We start from the raw sequence: 23719 nt of genomic DNA, 5'->3' as shown, positions 1-23719 counted from the left end.
CCCCCATGCTCCCCGCTTCCCCTACAAGTCCTCTTGGGATGAGGCCTGATAAAAAGGCCTATGGTTTTGCATCCTACCTGATTTGTGAGGCCTCATCAGAGCCCAGCATCCCTGGCTTTACTGCCATTTGGCTTTGAAATAATGCCAGAGGACAAATGCCTTCCATGCTTAGCGCCCTAAACACATGATCTTCAGGAGTAGGTCCAGGGTTCACATTAAAGAGGCTCCTTGGGTGCAGGGAACCCTCTCCTCATTTTCAACTTGCTCCAGCCAAGGTCAGTGGGTAAAGGCCATTGGATGGATGCCCCTGTGCCTAGGCCGATGCTGGGTGCTGTCAGAAAGTGCTGGATAACTGTGGTCCCTGCCCTTAGGGATTCTCATCTAAGGTCTAGGCATACCAACCCTCCAAAACCACTGCCTGGTCACCAGTATATTACGCATGCACAAACAGCTACATAATGTGCAAAGCCCAGTGCAAAATACAGAGCCCCTTGTTCAAAGCATGGTTAAGAATTGCAAGATAGAAGACTGGTTCAAGATGGCGGAGTAGAAGGACGTGTGCTCATTCCCTCTTGCGAGAGCACCAGAGTCACAACTAACTGCTGAACAATCATCAACAGGAAGACACTGGAACTCACCAAAAAAGATACCCCATATCCAAAGACAAAGGAGAAGCTATAAGGAGAAGGTAGGAGGGGCGCAATCACAATAAAATCAAATCCCATAACCACTGGGTGGGTGACTCACAAACTGAAGAACACTTATACCACAGAAGTCCACCCACTGGACTGAAGGTTCTGAGCCCCATGTCAGGCTTCCCAACCTGGGGGTCTGGCAACGGAAGGACGAATTCCTAGAGAATCAGACTTTGAAGCCTAGTGGGATTTGATTGCAGGACTTTGACAGGACTGGGGGAAACAGAGATTCCACTCTTGGAGGGCACACACAGAGTACTGTGCACATCAGGATCCAGGGGAAAGAGCAGTGACCCCATAGAAGACTGAACCAGACCTACCTGCTAGTGTTGGAGGGTCTCCTGCAGAGGTGGGGGTTGGCTGTGGCTCACCATGGGGACAAGGGCACTGGCAGCAGAAGTTCTGGGAAGTACTCCTTGGAGTGAGCCCTCCCAGAGTCTGCCATTAGCCCCACCAAAGAGTGGGGTAGGCTCCAGTGCTGGGTTGCGCAGGCCAAACAACCAACAGGGAGGGAATCCAGCCCCACCCATCAGCAGGCAAACAGATTAAAGTTTTACGGAGTTCTGCCCACCAGAGCAACACCCAGCTCTACCACCACCAGTCCTTCCCATCAGGAAGCTTGCAAAAGCCTCTTAGATAGCTTCATCCACCAAAGGGTAGACAGCAGAAGCAAGAAGAACTACAATTCTGCAGCCTGTGGAACGAAAACCACATTCACAGAAAGACAGACAAAATGAAAAGGCAGAGGACTATGTACCAGATGAAGGAACAAGATAAAACCCCAGAAAAACAACTAAATGAAGTGGAGATAGGCAACCTTCCAGAAAAAGAATTCAGAATAATGATAGTGAAGATGATCCAGGACCTTGGAAAAAGAATGAAGGCAAAGATCAAGAAGATGCAAGAAATGTTTAACAAACACCTAGAAGAATTAAAGAACAAACAAACAGAGATGAACAATACAATAACTGAAATGAAGAATACACTAGAAGGAATCAATAGCAGAATAACTGAGTCAGAAGAACGGATAAGTGACCTGGAAGACAGAATGGTGGAATTCACTGCCACAGAACAGAATAAAGAAAAAAGAATGAAAAGAAATGCAGACACCCTAAGAGACCTCTGGGACAACATAAGACACACAAACATTCACATTATAGGGGTCCCAGAAGAAGAGAGAGAGAAAGGACCCCAGAAAATATTTGAAGAGATTATAGTTGAAAACTTCCCTAACATGGGAAAGGAAATAGCCACCAAAGTCCAGGAAGCACAGAAAGTCCCAGGCAGGATAAACCCAAGGAGAAACACACCAAGATACCTAGTAATCAAATTGGCAAAAATTAAAGACAAAGAAAAATTATTAAAAGCAACAAGGGAAAAATGACAACATACAGAGGAACTCCCATAAGGTTAACAGCTGATTTCTCAGCAGAAACTCTACAAGCCAGAAGGGAGTGGCATGACATACTTAAAGTGATGAAAGGGAAGAACCTACAACCAAGATTACTCTAGCCAGCAAGGATCTCATTCAGATTCGATGGAGAAATCAAAAGCTTTACAGACAAGCAAAAGCTAAGAGAATTAAGCACTACCAAACCAGCTCTAAAAAAGTGCTAAAGGAACTTGTCTAACAGGGAAATACAAGAGAAGAAAAGCACCTACAAAAACAAACCCATAACAGTTAAGAACATGGTAATAGGAACATTCATATTGATAATTACCTTAAACGTGAATGGATTAAATGCTCCAACCAAAAGACACAGGCTTGCTTAATGGATACAAAAACAAGACTCATATATATGTTGTCTACAAGAAACCCACTTCAGGCCTAGGGACACATACAGACTGAAAGTGAGGGAATGGAAAAAGATATTCCATGCAAATGGAAATCAAAAGAGAGCTGAAGTAGCAATACTCATATCAGATAAAATAGACTTTAAAATAAAGAATGTTACAAAAGACAAGGAAGGACACTACATAATGATCAAGGGATCAATCCAAGAAGAAGATATAACAATTATAAATATTTATGCACCCAACATAGGAGCACCACAATACATAAGGCAAATGCTAACAGCTCTAAAAGAGGAAAACGACTGTAACACAATAATAGTGGGGGACTTTAACACCTCACTTACACCAATGGACAGACCATCCAGACAGAAAATTAATAAAGAAACACAAGCTTTAAATGACACAATGGACCAGATAGATTTAATTGATATTTAAAATTTATATTTTTGTTCCATCCAAAAACAGCAGATTACACTTTCTTCTCAAGTGCGCATGGAAAATTCTCCAGGATAGATCACATCTTGGGTCACAAATCAAGCCTTGGTAAATTTAAGAAAATTGAAATCATATCAAGTATCTTTTCTAACCACAACGTTATGAGACTGGAAATCAATTACAGGGAAAAATATGTAAAAAACACAAACACATGGAGACTAAACAATACCTCACTAAATAACAAAGAGATCACTGAAGAAATCAAAGAGAAAATCAAGAAGTACCTAAAGACAAATGACAATGAAAAAAAGATGATCCAAAACCTATGAGATGCAGCAAAAGCAGTTCTGAGAGGGAAGTTTATAGCAAAATAATCCTACTTCAAGAAACAAGAAAACTCTAAAATAAACGATCTAAACTTAGTGGAAGGAAAGAAATCATGAAGATCAGAGAAGAAATAAATGAAATAGAAACAAAGAAAACAATAGTAAAGATCAATAAAACTAAAAGCTGGTTATTTGAGAAGATAAACAAAACTGATAAACCTTTAGCGAGACTCATCAAGAAAAGAGGGAGAGGACTCAAATCAATAAAATTAGAAATGAAAAAGGAGAAGTTACAGCAGACACCGCAGAAATACAAAGCATCCTAAGACACTACTACAAGCAGCTCTATGCCAATAAAATGGACAACCTGGAAGAAATGGACACATTCTTAGAAAGGTATAACCTTCCAAGACGGAACCAGGAAGAAATAGAAAATATGAACAGAATAATCACAAGTAATGAAACTGAAACTATGATTAAAAATCTTCCAACAAACAAAAGCCCAAGACCAGATGGCTTCACAGGTGAATTCTGTCAAACATTTAGAGAAGAGGGGCTTCCCTGGTGGCGCAGCGATTGAGAATCTGCCTGCTAATGCAGGGGACTCGGGTTCGAGCCCTGGTCTGGGAGGATCCCACATGCCGCGGAGCAGCTAGGCCCGTGAGCCACAACTACTGAGCCTGCGCGTCTGGAGCCTGTGCTCCGCAACAGGAAAGGCCGCGATAGTGAGAGGCCCGCGCACCGCAATGAGGAGGGGCCCCTGCTTGCCACAACTAGAGAAAGCCCTCGCACAGAGAGAAGACCTAACACAGCAAAAATAAATTAATTAATTGATAAACTCCTACCCCCAACATCTTCAAAAAAAAAAAAAACATTTAGAGAAGAGCTAACACTCATCCTTCTCAAACTCTTCCAAAAACTTTCAGAGGAAGGAATACTCCCAAACTCATTCTATGAGGCCACCATCACCCTGATATCAAAACCAGACAGAGATACTACAAAAAAAGAAAATTACAGACCAATAGCACTGATGAACATAGATGCAAAAATCCTCAACAGAATACTAGCAAATGGAATCCAACAACACGTTAAAAGGATCATACACCATGATCAAGTGGGATTTACCCCAGGGATGCAAGGATTCTTCAATATACAGAAATCAATCAATGTGATACACCATATTAATAAATGGAAGAATAAAAACCATATGATCATCTCAATAGATGCAGAAAAATCTTCTGACAAAATTCAACACCCATTTATGATAAAAACTCTCCAGAAAAAAGAAAAAAAAAAAACGGTCATGAAGAACCTAGAGGCAAGACGGGAATAAAGACACAGACCTACTAGAGAATGGACTTGAGGATATGGGGAGGGGGAAGGGTAAGCTGTGACAAAGTAAGAGAGTGGCATGGACATATATACACTACCAAACGTAAAATAGATAGCTAGTGGGAAGCAGCCACATAGCACAGGGAGATCAGCTCAGTGCTTTGTGACCACCTAGAGGGGTGGGATAGGGAGGGTAGGAGGGAGGGAGACACAATAGGGAAGAGATATGTGAACATATGTATATGTATAACTGATTCACTTTGTTATAAAGAAGAAACTAACACACCATTGTAAAGCAATTATACTCCAATAAAGATGTTAAATAAATAAATAATAAAGTAAAATAAAAAAACTCTTCAGGAAGTAGGCATAGAGGGAAACTACCTCAACATAATAAAGGCCATATATGACAAACCCACAGCCAACATCATTGTCAATGGTGAAAAACTGAAAGTATTTCCTCTAAGAATAGGAAAAAGACAAGCATGTCCACTATCGCCACTATTATTCAACATAGTTTTGGAAGTCCTAGCCACAGCGATCAGAGAAGAAAAAGAAATAAAAGGAATACAAATTAGAAAGAAGAAATAAAACTGTCATTGTTTGCAGATGACATGAAACTATACATAGAGAATCCTAAAGATGCCAGCAGAAAACTACTAGAGCTAATCAATGAATTTGTTAAAATTGCAGAATACAAAAGTAATGCACAGAATTCTCTTGCATTCCTATACACTAAGAATGCAAGATCAGAAAGAGAAATTAAGGTAACAATCCCATTCACCATTGCAGCAAAAAGAATAATATACGTAGGAATAAACCTACCTAAGGAGGTAAAAGACCTGTACTCAGAAAACTATAAGACACTGATGAAAAAAACCAAAGATGACACAAACAGATGGAGAGATATACCATGTTCTTGGATTGGAAGAATCAGTATTGTGAAAACAACTATACTACCCAAAGCAACCTACAGATTCACTGCAATCCCTATCAGGTTACCAATGGCATTTTTTACAGAACTAGAACAAAAAATCTTAAAATTTTTTGAGACAGCCAAAGCAATCTTGAAGGAAAAAAATGAAGCTGGAGGAATCAGACTCCCTGACTTCAGACTATACTACAAAGCTACAGTAATCAACACAATATGGTACTGGCACAAAAACAGAAATATAGATCAATGGAACAGGATAGAAAGCCCAGAGATAAACCCATGCACCTATGGTAAACCAATGTGTGACAAAGGAGGCAAGGATATACAATGGAGAAAAGACAGTCTCTTCAATAAGTGGTGCTGGGAAAACTGGACAGCTACATATAAAAGAATGAAATTAGAACACTTTCTAACACCATACACAAAAATAAACTCAAAGTGGATTAAAGACCTAAATGTAAGACCAGACACTATAAAACTCTTAGAGGAAAACATAGGAAGAACACTCTATGACATAAATCACAGCAAAATCTTTTTTGGCCCACCTCCTAGAGTAATGGAAATAAAAACAAAAATAAACAAATGGGACCTAATGAAACTCAAAAGCTTCTGCACAGCAAAGGAAACCATAAACAAGACAAAAAGACAACCATCAGAATGGGAGAAAATATTTGCAAACAAATCAATGGACAAAGGATTAATCTCCAAAATATATAAACAGCTCATGCAGCTCAATATTAAAAAAACAAACAGGGCTTCCCTGGTGGCGCAGTGGTTGAGAGTCCGCCTGCCGATGCAGGGGACATGGGTTTGTGCCCCAGTCTGGGAAGATCCCACATGCCGCGGAGTGGCTAGGCCCGTGAGCCATGGTCGCTGAGCCTGCGCGTCTGGAGCCTGTGCTCCGCAACGGGAGAGCCCACAGCAGTGAGAGGCCCGCGTACCGAAAAAAAAAAAAAAAAAAAAAAAAACAATCCGATCAAAAAATGGGCAGAAGACCTAAATAGACATCTCTCTAAAGAAGACATACAGATGGCCAAGAGGCACATGAAAAGATGCTCATCATCACTAATTATTAAAGAAATACAAATCAAAACTACAATGAGGGCTTCCCTGGTGGCGCAGTGGCTTTGAATCTGCCTGCTAATGCAGGGGACACGGGTTCGAGCCTTGGTCTGGAAGGATCCCACATGCCGCAGAGCAACTAGGCCCGTGAGCCACAGCTACTGAGCCTGAGCGTCTGGAGCCTGTGCTCCACAACAAGAGAGGCTGCGATAGTGAGAGGCCCGCGCATCGCGACGAAGAGTGGCCCCTGCTTGCCACAACTAGAGAAAGCCCTCGCACAGAAATGAAGACCCAACAGAGCAAAAATAAATAAAATAAATTAATAAACTCCTACCCCCAACATCTTCAAAAAAAGAAAGAAAAAAAAAGAAATAGCAGAAAATTTCGAATTAGGCATGAGCATGAATTAAAAAAAAAAAACTACAATGAGGTGTAGTTTCTAACTGGTATTACCTCACACCGGTTAGAATGGGCATCATCAGAAAATCTACAAACAACAAATGCTGGAGAGGGTGTGGAGAAAAGGGAACCTTTGCACTGTTGCTGGGAATGTAAATTGATACAGCCACTATGGAGCACAGTATGGCGGTTCCTTAAAAACCTAAAAATAGGGCTTCCCTGGTGGCGCAGTGGTTGAGAGTCCGCCTGCCGACGCAGGGGGCACGGGTTCGTGCCCCGGTCCGGGAGGATCCCACATGCCGTGGAGCAGCTGGGCCCGTGAGTCATGGCCGCTGAGCCTGCGCGTCCGGAGCCTGTGCTCTGCAACAGGAGAGGCCACAACAGTGAGAGGCCCGTGTACCGCGAAAAAACAACAACCTAAAAATAGAACTACCATATGATCTAGTAATCCCACTACTGGGCATATACCCAGAGAAAACCATAATTTAAAAAGACACATGCAGATTCTGGGGTTCGTTTAGAGGTTTGAATTTTCTCGGAGAAAGATGGGCCGGCCACGAGGAGAAAAGAAACAAGCCGCAGCAACATCTAAGCCCTTGAAAGGATCCTGAGAGAGGGCGGAAAGGGGAAACAGCAGCCACCAGCCCAACCACTTGTGTCTTCTGCCCCTTCCCACCTATCTTGCCCACCCCACCAGCCCACGCTGCCTGGGACTTGAAATCTGTGGCCGAAGGACCGTCACCACATAACTTCAAAAATAATCAACCACCCTCCCTTCCCAAAGCCACCCAAACTCACTCATCCAGCGTTTACTTTTTTTAATCCACTCAGAAGTTTTTTTCTACGACCCCCCTCCCTACATGGAGGGGGGGGAAATGAATAGTGAGTTGGCCTTTATTTTTTTTAAGGAGACTTTTTGATCCAATGAGGCCCCCCAGATAATTGAGTTTTGGATCCTGGTTGGTTGTTTTATTTTTTTTTCTCCAAAATTTTAACCCTCTCCCCTTCTGAGCCCGAGGTGCTGACGTCGCAAAAAAATTGGATAAAAACCTCGATCATGGGTTCGGGTCCCATAGACCCCAAAGAGCTTCTCAAGGGCCTGGAAAGCTTCCTTAACCGAGATGGGGAAGTCAAGAGTGTGGATGGGATTTCGAAGATTTTCAGTCTGATGAAGGAAGCACGAAAGATGGTGGGTCGATGCACTTACTTGAACATTCTCCTGCAGACCCGTTCACCAGAAATATTGGTCAAGTTTATTGATGTTGGTGGTTACAAGCTTCTTAACAATTGGCTGACATATTCAAAGACAACCAACAACATTCCCCTCTTGCAGCAAATTCTACTGACACTGCAGCACCTACCACTCACTGCTGACCATCTCAAGCAGAGCTCCGGAAATTGGCCTCAGTCCTTGTCAGCGACTGGATGGCTGTGATCCGCTCCCAGAGCAGTACCCAGCCTGCTGAGAAAGATAAGAAGAAACGGAAAGAAGAGGGAAAGAGTCGAACCACCCCTCCTGAGTGACCGTTGACTGAGGTGAAGGCTGCGACTCGGGCTGAGGAGGCCCCAGAGAAGAAGAGGGAGAAGCCCAAGTCCCTCTGAACCACGGCGCCCAGTCACGCCAAGTTCCGCTCTACCGGACTAGAGCGGGAGACCCCATCTTTGGTGCCTGCGAAGAATGCCAGTGCAGTGGTGGTTTCTGACAAGTACAACCTTAAACCCATCCCCCTCCAGCGTCAGAGTTCCACAGCTGCCCCAGGAGATACTGCGCCCTTGCAGAGAAGAAATACAAGCCACTCAACACAACACCCAATGCCACCAAAGAGCTCAAAGTGAAGATCATCCCGCCACAGCCTATGGAGGGCCTGGGCTTTCTGGATGTGCTCAATTCAGCCCCTGTCCCAGGCATCAAAATTAAGAATAAGAAGGTGCTGTCAGCCACAGCTGCCAAGCCCGGCCCATTTGAAGGGAAAATGAGCACAGAACGGAGCACAGCCAAACCTTCTTCCCCAGAGCCAGCACGTCCGTCTGAGGCTATGGACACAGAATGTCCAGGGACCCCAGATCCCCCTGTTGAAGTCCCAGAGCTCATGGATACTGACTCTTTGGAGCCAGGAGCTCTGGATGCAAAGCCAGTGGAGAGTCCCGGAGATCCTAGCCAGCTGACCTGGAAAGGCAGGAAGAGGAATACTGTGACCTGGCCTGAGGAGGACAAACTGAGAGAGTATTTCTATTTTGAACTGGATGAAACTGAACGAGTGAACGTGAATAAGATCAAAGACTTCGGCGAGGCAGCTAAGCGAGAGATACTGTCAGACTGACACACGTTTGAGACGGCCCGGCGTCTGAGCCACGACAACATGGAGGAGAAGGTGCCCTGGGTGTGCCCCCGGCCCCTGGTGCTGCCCTCGCCTCTTGTCAACCCTGGAAGCAACAGCCAGGAGCGGTACATCCAGGCTGAGCGGGAGAAGGGGATGCTTCAGGAGCTCTTTCTGAACAAGGAAAGTCCTCACAAGCCTGATCCTGAGCCCTATGAGCCTATCCCCCCAAAACTCATCCCCCTAGATGAGGAATGTTCCATGGATGAGACCCCATATGTTGAGACCCTGGAGCCTGGGGGGACCGGTGGCTCACCTGATGGGGCAGGCGGTTCCAAGTTGCCTCCTGTTCTGGCCAATCTTATGGGAAGCATGGGTGCCAGGAAGAGCCCCCAGGGTCCTGGAGGAGGAGGCATCAATGTGCAGGAGATCCTCACCTCCATCATGGGTAGCCCTAACAGTCATCCCTCAGAGGAACTGCTGAAGCAACCAGACTATTCAGAGAAGATCAAGCAGATGCTGGTGCCTCATGGACTCTTAGGCTCTGGTCCCATCGCCAATGGTTTCCCACCGGGAGGCCCTGGGGGCCCCAAGGGCATGCAGCACTTCCTGCCTGGGCCTGGCAGACCTATGCCAGGTCCCCATGGAGGCCCTGGGGGCCCTGATGGGCCAGTGGGTCCACATCTCCTGGGTCCCCCACCCCCTCCCCAGGGGGGTGATCCCTTCTGGGATGGCCCAGGTGACCCCATGTGGGGTGGCCCGATGCGTGGGGGACCAGGTCTGGGGCCATACCATAGAGGCCGTGGTGGCCGAGGCAGGAGTGAACCACCTCCTCCTCCTCCTCCATTCCGAGGGGCCACAGGAGGTCGCTCTGGAGGAGGACCTCCAAATGGACGAGGGGGCCCTGGTGGGGGCATGGTCGGAGGTGGTGGGCATCGTCCCCATGAAGGCCCTGGTCGGGGCATGAGCAGTGGCAGCGGACATCATCCCCATGAAGGCCCTGGCAGTGGCATGGGCGGTGGGCATCGCCCCCATGAAGGCCCTGGCGGCGGCATGGGTGGTGGTAGTGGCCATCGTCCTCATGAAGGCCCTGGTGGAGGAACGGGTGCTGGTGGCGGACATCGGCCCCATGAAGGCCCTGGACATGGGGGGCCCCATGGCCACCGGCCTCATGATGGCCCTGGTCACCGAGGCGACCATCGAGGGCCACCCCCTCATGAGCACCGTGGCCATGATGGCCCTGGACATGGTGGAGGGGGCCACCGAGGGCATGATGGAGGCCACAGCCATGGAGGAGACATGTCAAATCGCCCTGTTTGTCGACGTTTCATGATGAAGGGTAACTGCCGCTATGAGAACAACTGTGCCTTCTACCACCCGGGTGTCAGTGGGCACCCCCCTGCCCTAGGGACCACCTGCCTGCCCCGCCCACACCCCTGTGGACTGCAGCCTTGCTCCTTCCACTCTTTTATGGCTTCTGTGAGGCCCATTTTCCCCTTTACCCAGCTGATGAGGAGCCGGCCCCCTCAGGGCCCACCTGCCTGGGTTCCTGGGGGTTTTCTGATCACTGGTGCTCATTGATGTACATATTTTCCTCCAGTCTGGGGAGGAGAGAGACTGGACACATTCTGTACCCTGGACTGCTGAAGAGGAGACCCAGTTGGCTTCACTTTTTGAGGAGATTTGCCCTTTATGCCAAGCGCCTCTCCGGTATTACCACTTTATGCCTGAGAACCTAAAGCTGGTTATCCTGGAGAACACATCTACTCTCCTCTTGTAGGTCCTCCACATGCACACAGAACTCTGACACGGGATCAGCTGCACTTATGAAATCATCCCAGCCAAATTCATGCTTCCTCGTGGGGTGGGGAGATGGTAAAAGGGGTATTGTGTATCCCACTGCGCTGAGAGGACTCAGTCAGGCTGGATTTGAGTTCTGGAACACATCAGCCCCACTCCTCCCCTGACACAGGTTTTACATTGAGTCCTTTCTCAAGTAAGACATTGCAATCTTCTGTGAACACCCAAGTTTTCATCATGGGTCTGCTAGGTTCAATGATGGCAAATTCACATTGGCATCTGGTGAAAAGTTTTAGCTGGCATAGGTGAGGCCATTGGGGGTGGTCCACCCTTGCCTGCAGATCATTCTGGAAATTAAAACACTTCAGTGAGACCAGCTTGTCATCAACAGAAGCCCGACGTGCTGGGCATGCCAGTCACACTACACGCACTGCCTCTGGGAGTTAGCGCGCTCCTGGCCCCCACCTGGAACCTTGTGGGTGTGAGGCCTCCAGCTCCCTTGCCCTGTCAGCCACCTCTGAATCCCCACCAGGTGCCTTCCTGGGTGGATTCGATAAGATGACCTGCCCTCTCCCAGCCCTCTCCTTCACCTGTCTCAGCATCAGTTGTTTCCTATGAAAACAGTGGATTGGTTGGGTTTTGTGCAGGGTCTTGGGTTAGAGCCATAGTGGATTTGAGGATGAGTATTTTCTTTTTTCTTTTGGGTTTGTATATTTTGTACTTTAATAATAAACAGTGGAAAGAGAAGTATTTAATAAAAAAAAAAAGACACATGCACCCCAATGTTCATTGCAGCACTATTTACAATAGCCAGCTCATGGAAACAACCTAAATGTCCATCGACAGACGAATGGATAAAGAAGATGTGGTACATATATACAATGGACTATTACACAGGTATAAAAAGGAATGAAATTGGGTCATTTATGGAGACGTGGATGGACCTAGAGACTGTCATACAGAGTGAAGTAAGTCAGAAAGAGAAAAACAAATATCATATGTTAACGCATATATGTGGAATCTAGAAAAATGGTACAGATTAACCAGTTTGCAAGGCAGAAATAGAGATCCAGATGTAGAGAACAAACGCATGGACACCAAGCGGGGAAAGTGGCGGGGGGATGAATTAGGAGATTGGGATTGACATATATACACTAATATGTATAAAATAGATAACTAATAGAACCTGCTGTATAAAAAATAAATAAAATAAAATTCAAAAGAAAAATGAATTGCAAGATAGCAGCAGCGGAGCATGAAACCACGCAAGGGGACCTGGTACCCTGTGTGACCACACAGGCCTTACACCCCTGAAGCTGGTCCTGAATTCAGGGAGCTATGAAAAGGGCACATCCTCTCCATGGGCCGAGAAGCAGCAAAATGAAGGTTGGGCTGAGGAGGATGGAAGAGAATTCTGGCCTTCAGGGGTTCACAGTCTCATGGGGGACGCAGAGAGAAGCCAGCAGGTAAGCCCAGCACAGAGCCACAGGCCCAATGGCCAAGGCATGGCAGTAGCGGCATGAACTTCAGGAAAGCAGCTATCCTGCTGTGCAGAGGCCAGGGGGAGGTTAGGGATGGCTTCCAGGAAGAAATGATTCAAGATCTGGATTTTATAGGACAGGAAACCTACAAGGGTTCCTGAACTCCCAGGGAGTCCCTGGTCCATTGAATTGGACCTTGGATCTCTCATCTTGACCCCAGACCCCAGCTAGCCCACTAGCCATGAAACCTTCAAGACCTCACCTCCAGGCCAACCTTGGTCCCACCTGCACATCTAAACCACAGCCACAGAAGTTTTCTGCCCTTAGGGCTGAAAATCCTTGAAGGCTCAGTCTCCATAAAGAGAACTTTGACCCAGGACACCATTCCTAATGATACTGAGGCTTAGATTTGAATCACATAGTGGGCAGACCTGCTGACTAGGGGACATCTCTGGTTCTCTGGGGTTCTCTTCTTGGGTTTATGCAGCTATTCCTGTGAAGTGATGAAAATCTTTATTTTATTGTGAAAAATCATTTCCCCAAATAAGGCCAACCGCCCAAGGTGGTAATGGAAGTGAAAAGCAAGTGAGGAGTCTAAGGAAGTAATGGGTTTTAGCTAGAAAATAGAAGCCATGGGTGAATTAAGGAGTGGATGTTGAATTTGATGGTGGCTCCGATTTGTGAGTGTTTGAAAACAAGGAAAAGATTTATGAAATCATTTCAGCAAGTGCTTCAGCCAGGGCAAAAATTGCTCATTGAGTGGGAATGAATACTTTGGTGACTGCTCAAAAGGCAGCTGAGTATTGTGAGAATTTGCCCAGGGAACCCAGGATTCTCCATGGAAATGCCCTTGGAATACAGCTGGGAGCTCCATTAACATTTCCATAAAGCACTGGGTGGCAGAGGCAGTCGTGTGGCTATGGGCTGACTCTAGCTAAGCACAGGAAAGGTTTAAAAGTTCTGCAAAGTATTTTCCCTTTGCCACAAAAGTTAATAGGGGCATGGCATTATCATTCATCATGACCTCCTTTCAGCTTAGAAGCTTTGCTTAAACTCTGCATGAATGCTGGTTGAGTAATGATAGGAGGCAATGGAGAGGGGAGTTTATTTTAGTGGAGAATTAATTTTAATATTTTATAAATGGCTCTGGTCTTTAGTTATGGAATTATTAAAGATCTGAAGAGGTCATCAAAATACTTTTTTTTCAAGTACACACTCTACTAATTTAAGGGGGGAAATATGCTCTAAAGATACTTGAGGATTTGGGAATGTCAAGTTCTGAGAATACACCCTGCTTGAATTTCAAGGATCTACACACAAAAGGATGCTCACTCACCCTAGTGGGAACATACCCAGGTATACTCTTGCTTAATCAGGCAGCACACCTGCACTCACAAGTTCAAGTGTGCACACACCCCTTTCCCTACATCATGTAGATATCTCTACAGACTTCTTTCTCTTTCTATGGTGATGCCACGTCCTCCTCTTTCTACTCCTCAGGTCAGATCCTAGCCAAAGGTCCATAAACGTCACTCAACAGGTGTTCTAGAGGTATCCCGAGGAAAACACATGAGCTCTTTGTGATCACCCTCAACCGCCACCCCACCACAGGTACTAACCTGAAAGTCAGGGCTTCCAAGTTGGAAGAAACATCCCATAGGGCCTGCCCAGGGATATTGGGGCCAACTGGCTTACAGCAACCTGCTAAAAATACCTCATTTGGGGCAATGGGTCTCTGAGAAGATCCCAAGTCACACTCTGCTTCATTCCTGTTGTACTTTCAGACCTCCAGTCTGTGAACAATAGCCTTGCAGCAGGACAAACACTCGAGATAGAGGAAGGAGGGATGGTTTGAAGGGCTCCATCCTCTAGGATAACAGAAACTCAGGATACCAAGTCTTCCTTGGATGGTTTTTTGCAAGGAGGTCAGAAAACCACAGGTGAAGGACCACCCCGTTGGAGCACTCTTAGATGCTAAAGCACGGGAACCGTGCACACCTGTTATTTTCTCAACCCCTGGCCAACTGTAACAAGCAAGGTAAATGTGATGGGACATATTCTGAGGGCACCCACGCTGGTTCGGCACCTAGCTGTTCTCGCTATGAAATTAAGTCTTTGCTAAACTTTCTCTTAGGTGGATATAAAGAATAACAGCAGATGTAAGTAAGAGAGAGGTTGAGTTGCTCTGCATTGTCTTCAACCTGTGGCCAGCATAATAGACAGTGGAAGGGGGACTAGATGGAGAACCAGAAAATTTGGTTTCAAGGACCGGCCATGCAACTGGTCAGCGAGGTCATGTGATCACTCAGACTTTCAGCTTCCTCATTTCTAAAACAGGCATGATAATCCCTGCCTTGACTGTTGTTATCAAGATTCAGTGGGTCAGTGAGAATGAAAGTGTTCAGGAGACTACAAATTCCACTGCACATGTTAGGAGTTATTACCTAGCTGTGGGCCTGGCACTTCTTCCTGCTTCAACATAATTGTAAATTCCTTTTATGTTTATTGAGGGCAGGTCCTTACCTCTCTTCTATAAAGGAGAGGCCATTTCTGGCTTCTTTCCCTACTCCCTTATTTCTTCCTCCTCAAGAAAAGAGGAGGAGCACAACTGATTATTGAGAGCCCAATATTTATCAGGCCATATTTTCAAGAGCAAAAGGGCTGAGTCTTGTGTTTGCTCTGATTTAATCTGCCTTCTAAAGGAAAGCACACCATTCTCTTCTTCTGGTCCACCTTTCCTGTGTGTGGCTGGGAGGGTAAATCTGGCCAGCCTTGCCCCTTGAGCCTGCCTATCTTTTCTTTGAGAGAAAGATGGGCAACTCCACCTTATTCTCCAGTCTAGCCCTCTCAAGTCCCCCACTTTGGGGGACTTGTCCAGAAATTAATAAAGCTGGTTCTTTGACTCCTATTTGGCAAGTTATCTTTGCATCTCTTCTTTCTTTGACTTAAAATTTAAATGGGAAGAGGAGTGTCTTAAGCCCCTTGAACTCTTGTTACTCTTTACAGTTTTTCACAAATCCCATGAGGCGGATGGACCCCAAGGTGATCCCCCCAAAATCCCTGCCTTCTGATGTTCATATCTTTGTGTAATACCATCACCTTAAGTGTGGGTAGAGCCTGTGACTTGCTTCTAACAATAGAACATGGAAAAGGTGACAGGATGTCACTCTCATGATTATGCCATATTAGCAGACTGGAGATAGAGACTCCCCTTGAAGCTTCATGAACTAAAAGGCCACGCTGGAGAAGCCCATGTGACAAGGAATGGAGGTGGCCTCTAGGACCCAGGGCTTCCTCCAGAACCTGAGGTTGGCATCCAGCAGAAAGCTGAGGGTCCTCAGTAATTGAGCTGCTAGGAAACAAAATCTTCCAGCAACCTGAATGAGCTTGGAGGGGATTCCTCCTCAGTCGAGCCTCCAGATGAGAATGTAGCCCAGCTAATATTTGAGGGCAGCCTGTAAGACCCTGAGCAAGAGGATCCAGTTAGCCCATGCCCAGCCTCCTGACCTATATGATAACTGTGTTAGTATTATTAATTGTGAGTTAGTGGATGTGAGTTGTTTTAGGCTGCTAAGTTTATGACAATTTTGTAATTAGGATAATCTATACTTGTGATCATTGATATTTGTGATGACAACTATTTCACTCATTTTCCGTTAGGACTTTACCATGCCAAGGCTACTTTCTTAGGCCTCTGCTAACACTCACCCTTGTTGGTTGCATGCCCCTCTTGGCATGTTCTGTGCACATCCTGTCTGTTCCCTGTCAGATTCTCCCATCATCATTCACTTAGAGGTGATAATTGAAACTGTGGGAGTCAGTGAGGTCATGTGAGAAAGAACATGGAGAGGAAAGAACAGAACAGGACCACACCCTGGGGAATGTGCACATTTCAAGGCAGCTGGTCCAAGTCGAGATGTGCTATAAGTATAAAATACATGCCCAATCTCAGAGACTTAGTATGAAAGGGAAAATGTAAAATATATCATTAGTATGTTTTACAATGATTACATGTTTAAAGAATAATATTTTGGATATGTTAGCTTAAGTATAATATGTTATTAGATTTAATTCACCTGTTTATTTTTATTGTTTTAAGATAGCTACTAGGAACTTAAAATTACATATATGGCTCACATTTGAGGTTTACATTATATTTCTATTAGATCAATCGATTGATAGATACTTTGGAATTATTTGGAATTATTTTCTGCTGCCAGGCACTGTGTTAATGATTTATGACACTATGTCATCTGATCCTCATGTAATACTGTATCATTTCTGTTTTACAAATGAGAAAGTTGAGGTTCTGAGAACTTAAGTGACTTTCCCAAGATTGCATGAAGAATTCATCAAGAGGCAGAAATTCAAAGCCAGGCCTCGTCGACTCAGAATTCTTTGCTGGTAACCACTATGCTCTGCTGACTCCTTAGATGAATGAATGAGTGAAGGAGTGAATGAATGAGCACGTGTGTATGTTTCTGATGGTGATGCAAGGTGGAATGATTGGCTCTTGCCACTAGGCTCTCTAGCCAAAGGCAAGCCTTGTTGCAGAGATGGCGCCCCGGACTCCCTCCCGCCTACCTCCCCTGTGTGAGGCTGCCACACAGCCTCCCTTGGGAATCCCTGTGTCTGCAGTCATTCGTCTGACCATCATTCCAGATCTCCCCCTGGTCTCTGCTCTCAGAAAGCGAACCCAGCTTTGCAGAATCGCAAGGTGACATCTGATGGCATCCGAGACTGAGCTCAGGCCTGGCACTTGGGAGTGGGCAGTTCTATAGAGGCCCCCTGGCAGAATCCCAGTTCCTGCCCTGCCTGGCAGGGAAGAGCAGGTGCCCACTGGACAGAGCAGCCCTTCCTGACAGCCCGGACCTTCCCAGGAGGGAGGTGGCTTCCCGTGAAGCTCTTCCCTGCCTTTAGGGATGGAGCTCACATGTGTGGGTACAGGGCTGAGACCGTGGGGAGGTGGACCCATATGTGCCCACCCGCTTTCTTCTGCCTCCCTGAAACCCAGAGTCGGGAAGTGACTTGCCAGGCCCCTTAACTGGTAAGTGGCAAACTCTGGATTCTAATCCATATGTGTTTAACTCTAAAAGGTTTGTTCCTTTTTCCATAACCCATGCTGCCTCCCTCCTGAACTTTCCATCTGCATCATTCATGGTTTACTAAGCCTCAGTTGCCTCATCAGTAAAATTGGGATGGTAATAATTGCGCTGCTGGGAGGATTCATTGGGGTAATGCATGTGAGGAGCTTAGCATCGGGCTGGGCACAGCATAGACACTCTGGAAATGAGTGCAGTTATCATCATCAGGATGGCCATTATCATTATGGTGGCCCCTGGGGTGTCTGCAGGGACTTTGGGGAAGTGGCTGGCAGTTAAGAGCATCTCTTCAAGGCTTCTGGAGTGGCCCAAGGATGCCTTCCTGGACAGCATGACTCAAGATTAACAGGCGGTGGATAAGCACAGTGTTTGTCCTCCCTGGAGGCCCTGCCTGGGCCACATCCGTGGTGACTTCCCGAGTTCCCAAGGCCCCGAGTGCGTGGGTGAGCTAGCGTCAGCAGCCTCATGGACACTCACGACTGACCTTCCTTCAGCCCCGTGGAGACAGCAGCCGCCCAGACAGCCCTGATGGGGCAGCTCCTGGACAGGAAGGTCTGCAGCCCCCTGGAAGCAGTGTGCCTGTCTTGGGTCATTTGCCTGATCCCCATCACTTCAGCTTTTGGGTGACGCCAGACATATTCCGATGTCCTTTCTATCATGTGCGTGAGTGAGAGCGGGGCCACCAACTGCCAGCAGCTCTGGGAGACATATCGTGTGACATGTGAACAGAGCTGAGGTTTCCCAGTGGAACCCCCGTGGCAGGGAGGCTGATTGCTCCTTTGCCTTTTCCGGAAGCTTTGGGAAGGCCAAGTGGGATGTGCAAGTGCCTTCAGCAGGACGGCTGGGCTCTACTCTGGGGGATGAGTGAGGGAGAGTGTCTCCAGGAGACCAACTCTGACCCCCCTCACCTTCCTGCCTGGCTCCTCCTGGGCCCCGGAGAGCCTTCGAGGGCTGGTGCTAAGACCGGCTCCTGGAGGACTTCCAAAGAGGCAGAGTCTACTGTTCACAGAGATGCCAAGGACTTTTTTTCAGAGGATTCAGGTGGGTTGGAGTTCACAAAATGAATCAGAGCTTGATACTGCCATCAGCCCAGGAGACAAATATTTATACTATTTATGTTTATATCACTGACACTCCCTAGGGAAGCTGATCTGTATAGAATAACATGCCGTTTAGGAGGTAAAAACATTTTAAAGTTTCTGCGGGCCACTTTTATGGTTTGGCAACACTTATGACTTACCCAGCCAGGGACAGGGATGGGGGTAGGGGGTGGGAGTGGGGAGGGAAGGTGGAGGGGATGCGGATGGACGGAGGGTGGCGGCAGAAATGCACTCCCTGGGGACTTCTGCATGCAAAACTGTGCAGTGAGAACTGACCCGCCTTGAGAAAAGGTGGGGGAATGCGACCCAGCCCTCACTGTTCCCCCATTATATGTCTCACAGCACAGAGAGGGTAAGCCATCCACCCAGGGGTACACAGCTCTAAGTCAATCTTGGCCTCTGATCCCCAGTCTCAGCTCCCAGGCACCCATCCTGACCCAGGCCCCGTCCGCCTCTAACTCCCTCCTCAACCAGACTCCAGGCCAGGCCCAGCCAGAATCCAGCCCCACCGGGCCCCACTCTAGCCATACTGACTTCCTCCAGATTCTCCGGGCCTACTGCCGTGCTCCCTTGCAAGGCCCCAATCTTCATAGGCAAGGGCACCACTGTGTTTGCTGCACGAAGTTCTCTCAAGCCAGGCAGGAAGCAGACCCAGAGAAGGGAGCAGAGAAGCCAACCAGGAGGGGGAACATTCCTTCCCACTGGGGGGCCGGCCAAGGGGGAGATGGGGTCTGGAATGGTTTGCTGGTCAGCAAGGAGGCTGAAGAAGAGCTTCATTATTCAGGCATTCATTCAGGCATTCCTGCACTCCACCGACTGCCCCAGGCCCTGAGCAGGAGTTGAATGAGACAAGCTTCCTGCCCACAGCGTCTCCCAGGTCAGCCAAAAGAGGAGGCAGCTGGGAGAAGTGCAGTGAGGTGAGGAAAGCCTTGGCTGCCTGAAGGCAATTCCCCTCTGCCCTCAGCCAGCCTGATGCAGGTGGTGAACTGTGCTCCATGGAGGCCGAGGAAGCCTTAGAGGAACGGCCCTGCACACTGCCCTCGCGGACTTAGGACCTGGCGCCGGAGACAGGACTCCCGCAGCGGGAGGGTCTGAGCCCCCAGGATGCCAGGGCCCAGGGCGGATGTTCCAGACAGAGGCACACAGTGCAAGGTCCTCTCTAGTTCAGGGAGGGGGAGTGACACGGACAGACCTCAAGGAAAAGGCTGGATCTTCCACAGGAAAAACTTAGACCACCTGAGAGGAGCAAGGAGACAAGGGATGGCTCAGCAAAAGGTGCTGCTGCAGTTTTAGTGGGAACTGCCCCTGCCTGCACGTGGCCTCTGGTGCCCTTCCTCCGCCCCTGCCCCTGCGAAGCTGACAGCCCTGAGCAATGGCTGGGATGCTGTAAACACACGTCATTCATTTGCCTACCTTGAGGGAGGCCTGTAAGTCTTTCTCTGTGTGTGTTTTCATCAAGAAGTAATCTTTACGACCACAAAAAATGTCCAATAACATTTCTCTCCCCTGGCAAGCATGCCCCATATATCAAAGGCTCAAATACACAGTGTGAAAACTCGCAGGGACAGGTGCTGGTGAGAGCTTTACAGCAGCCTGCTGGAGCTGTCTGAGCGTCACATGGGCTCATACAGATCTCACGTGGCTCTGGGAATGGACAACCGGCCCGCAGAAGAGATTCCTCCCACGTGTGTTCATTCTGCCTTTCTTCTGGAAACGCTTCCCCAGGCCAGGCACTGGGCCAGGCACAAGGGACACAGACATCACCACGTCAGTCTGCTTGTCCCCGAGGACCTGGTTTTGCCGCATGCTGTTCTAAGTGCTTTGTATGTTGTAACTTGTTTAATCCTTGCAAAAGCCCCAGAAGGTACTCTGACACTCCCCATTTTACAGATGGGGAAACTGAGCCCCAGGGCAGTTGAAGTAACTTGCCCAAGGTTACGGGGCTGGTCAGTGGCAGAGCTGCTTTGCTTGCATGTTTCATCTACTGGACTGTGAACATCCCAAGGTCAGGGCTGAGTGTTGTTCATCTTGGCACCGGGCTCAGCGCAAAGGAGTTCTCAGGAAAATGCTGGCAAATGTATGAGCATGAACATGAGAGCCAGAAGGGAGCACAGGCCCGTCTTAGAACCTAACTCCTATATTGCACGTGAAGCCACTGAACCCCAGAGAGCAGAGGGAGCTTCTCTAAGGAGTGACCTTCTTAGGACCAGAGTTTTCTGGCCCCTTCCACACCAGTGCACTTGGATGTTTGCACACTTTTTATCTGTGAGTATCTCTAATAAGCAAAGGGAGGAAGACATTCTATGGATGAAGCAGCCACCGTGAGCCAGACACGACATCAGGTGCTTGATACGTCCACCCAGCTCACCTCTCAAGTGAGGAGTGGGGATCGACCCTGCTTGGGGGACTCTGGAGCTGGGTACTTTCCACTGAATGGAGCTCCACTCAGCCTGCCCCTCGCTGGGCAGGCTCTATCCCTCCCTTCAGGGGCCTGGCACGGGGCTAGGTGCAGGAAGGAGGCTCAGGAGAGGTCTCTGACTCTCTGGGGTCCATCCTCATGACCAGAGGACCTGGCTTCCAAAGGCAACCAGCTCACACCCAGACCTGTTCTGTAAGGTGCAGTGGATCTAGGGACACAGTTCACATGGACTGGAATCTACTACTGTCTCCACCAAGGGCTCCTGAGAGTTTCAGGGTCATGCTTTTGTCCATACACTATTGTCTATCCCTCTCCGTTTTCCTCACCAAGCTCTATTCTTCATGACACAAAGACCCATCAAACAAAGTACTGTCATGTATTTGTTCTATACTATTGGATTTATTTATATTTTATAGTAATTTATATTTTATACTCCTGGATTAGAACATCAACAAACTGTTCACTGCTATACCCCAAGTGCCTAGAACAATGCCAGGTACATATTAATTGCTTAATAAAACGTTTTTAAAATAAGTAAATGACAACAAAAGAAAACATAAGACATCAACAAAAGCAAAAACCACATGATCATCTCAATAGATGCAGAAAAAGCAATAGATAAAATTCAACATCCACTCATCATAAAAATGTTACCAAAGTGGGTATAGAGGGAACACATCTCAACATAATAAAAGCTATTTATGACAAACCCACAGTCAACATAATACTCAACAGTGAAAAGCTAAGCCTTCCCGCTAAAATCTGGAACAAGACAAGGATTCCCACTCTTACCACTTCCATTCAACATAGTATTGGAAGTCCTAGCCACAGCAATCAGATGAGAAAAAGAAGGAAAATATATCCAAGTTGGAAGGGAAGAGGTAAAATTGTCATTAAATTCAGATGACATAATACTATATATAGAAAACCCTAAAGACTGCACCAAAATTACTATAACTGATAAATGAATTCAGCAAGGTAGCATGATACAAGATTAACATACAGAAATCTGTTGCATTTCTTTACACTAACAATGATATATCAGAAAGGGAAAGTTAAAAAAAACCCTTTTAAAATCACATCAAAAAAATAAAATAATTAGGAATAAACCTAACAAAAGAGGTGAAAGACTTATATACTGAGAACTATAAAACATTGATAAAGCAAATTGAAGGTGATTCCAAGGAATGGAAAGATATCTCATGCTCTTGGATTGGAAGAATTAATATTGTTAAAATGGCCATATTACCTAAAGCAAGCTACAGATTTAATGTGATCCCTACCAAATTACCTATGACACTTTTCACAGAACTAGAACAAATAATCCTAAAATTTATATGGAACCATAAGAGATCTAGAATTGCCAAAGCAATCCTGAGGAAAAAGAACAAAGCTGGAGGCATAACCCTCCCACACTTCAGACAATACTACAAAGCTACAGTAATCAAAACAGCATGCTAATGGCACAAAATCAAACATATGGATCAATGGAACAGAAGTGAGAGCCCAGAAATAAACCCATACATTTATGGTCAATTAATCTTTGACAAAGGAGGCAATTATATACAATGGGGAAAAAGTCTCTTCAGTAAGTGGTGTTGGGAAAACTGGACAACCACATGTAAATCAATGAAGTTAGAACATGCCTTCACATCATACACAAAAATAAACTCAAAATGGCTTAAAGACTTAAATAGAAGACATGACACCATAAAACTCCTGGAAGAGAACACAGGCAAAACATTCTCAGATATAAATCATTGTAATGTTTTCTTAGGTCAGTCTCTGAAGGCAATAGAAAAAAACAAAACAAAAAAAAAGACATGCAGAGAAAGCTTTTGACAAAATTCAACACCCATTTATGATAAAAACACTCCAGAAAGTAGGCATTGAGGGAACTTTCCTCAACATAATAAAGGCCATATATGACAAAACCACAGCCAACATCGTCCTCAATGGTGAAAAACTGAAACCATTTCCACTAAGATCAGGAACAACACAAGGTTGCCCACTCTCACCACTACTATTCAACATAGTTTTGGAAGTTTTAGCCACAGCAATCAGAGAAGAAAAAGAAATAAAAGGAATGCAAATCGGAAAAGAAGAAGTAAAGCTGTCACTGTTTGCAGATGACATGATACTATACATAGAGAATCCTAAAGAAGCTACCAGAAAACTACTAGAGCTAATCAATGAATTTGGTAAAGTAGCAGGATACAAAATTAATGCACAGAAATCTCTTGCATTCCTATACATTAATGATGAAAAGTGTGAAAGTGAAATTAAGAAAACAGGGCTTTCTTGGTGGCACAGTGGTTGGGAGTCCGCCTGCCGATGCAGGGGACGTGGGTTCGTGCCCCGGTCTGGGAGGATCCTGCGTGCCGCGGAGTGGCTGGGCCCGTGAGCCGTGGCCACTGGGCTTGCACGTCCGGAGCCTGTGCTCCGCAATGGGGGAGGCTGCAGCAGTGAAAGGCCCACGTACTGCAAAAAAAAAAAAGAAAGAAAGAAAACACTCCCATTTA

The 23719-nt window shown here is 46.5% G+C and overlaps 1 protein-coding gene and 1 pseudogene across 2 annotated transcripts in view; one reads left to right on the top strand and one right to left on the bottom strand.

The window, feature by feature from the left end:
- Nucleotides 1–23719, bottom strand: part of CSMD2 (CUB and Sushi multiple domains 2) — a 675416-nt gene that overhangs the window by 468347 nt on the left and 183350 nt on the right.
- LOC308612706 (serine/threonine-protein phosphatase 1 regulatory subunit 10-like) lies at nt 6726–10876 on the top strand (annotated as a pseudogene). The gene has a single exon. The product of its transcript is annotated as a serine/threonine-protein phosphatase 1 regulatory subunit 10-like (transcript).

This window comes from Mesoplodon bidens (assembly GCF_964165515.1).
Source record: "Mesoplodon bidens genome assembly, chromosome: 2".
NCBI classification, from domain to species: Eukaryota; Metazoa; Chordata; class Mammalia; order Artiodactyla; family Ziphiidae; genus Mesoplodon; species Mesoplodon bidens.
Note: the sequence above shows the minus strand (reverse complement) of the source record. Positions and strands in the feature narration are given on the sequence as shown.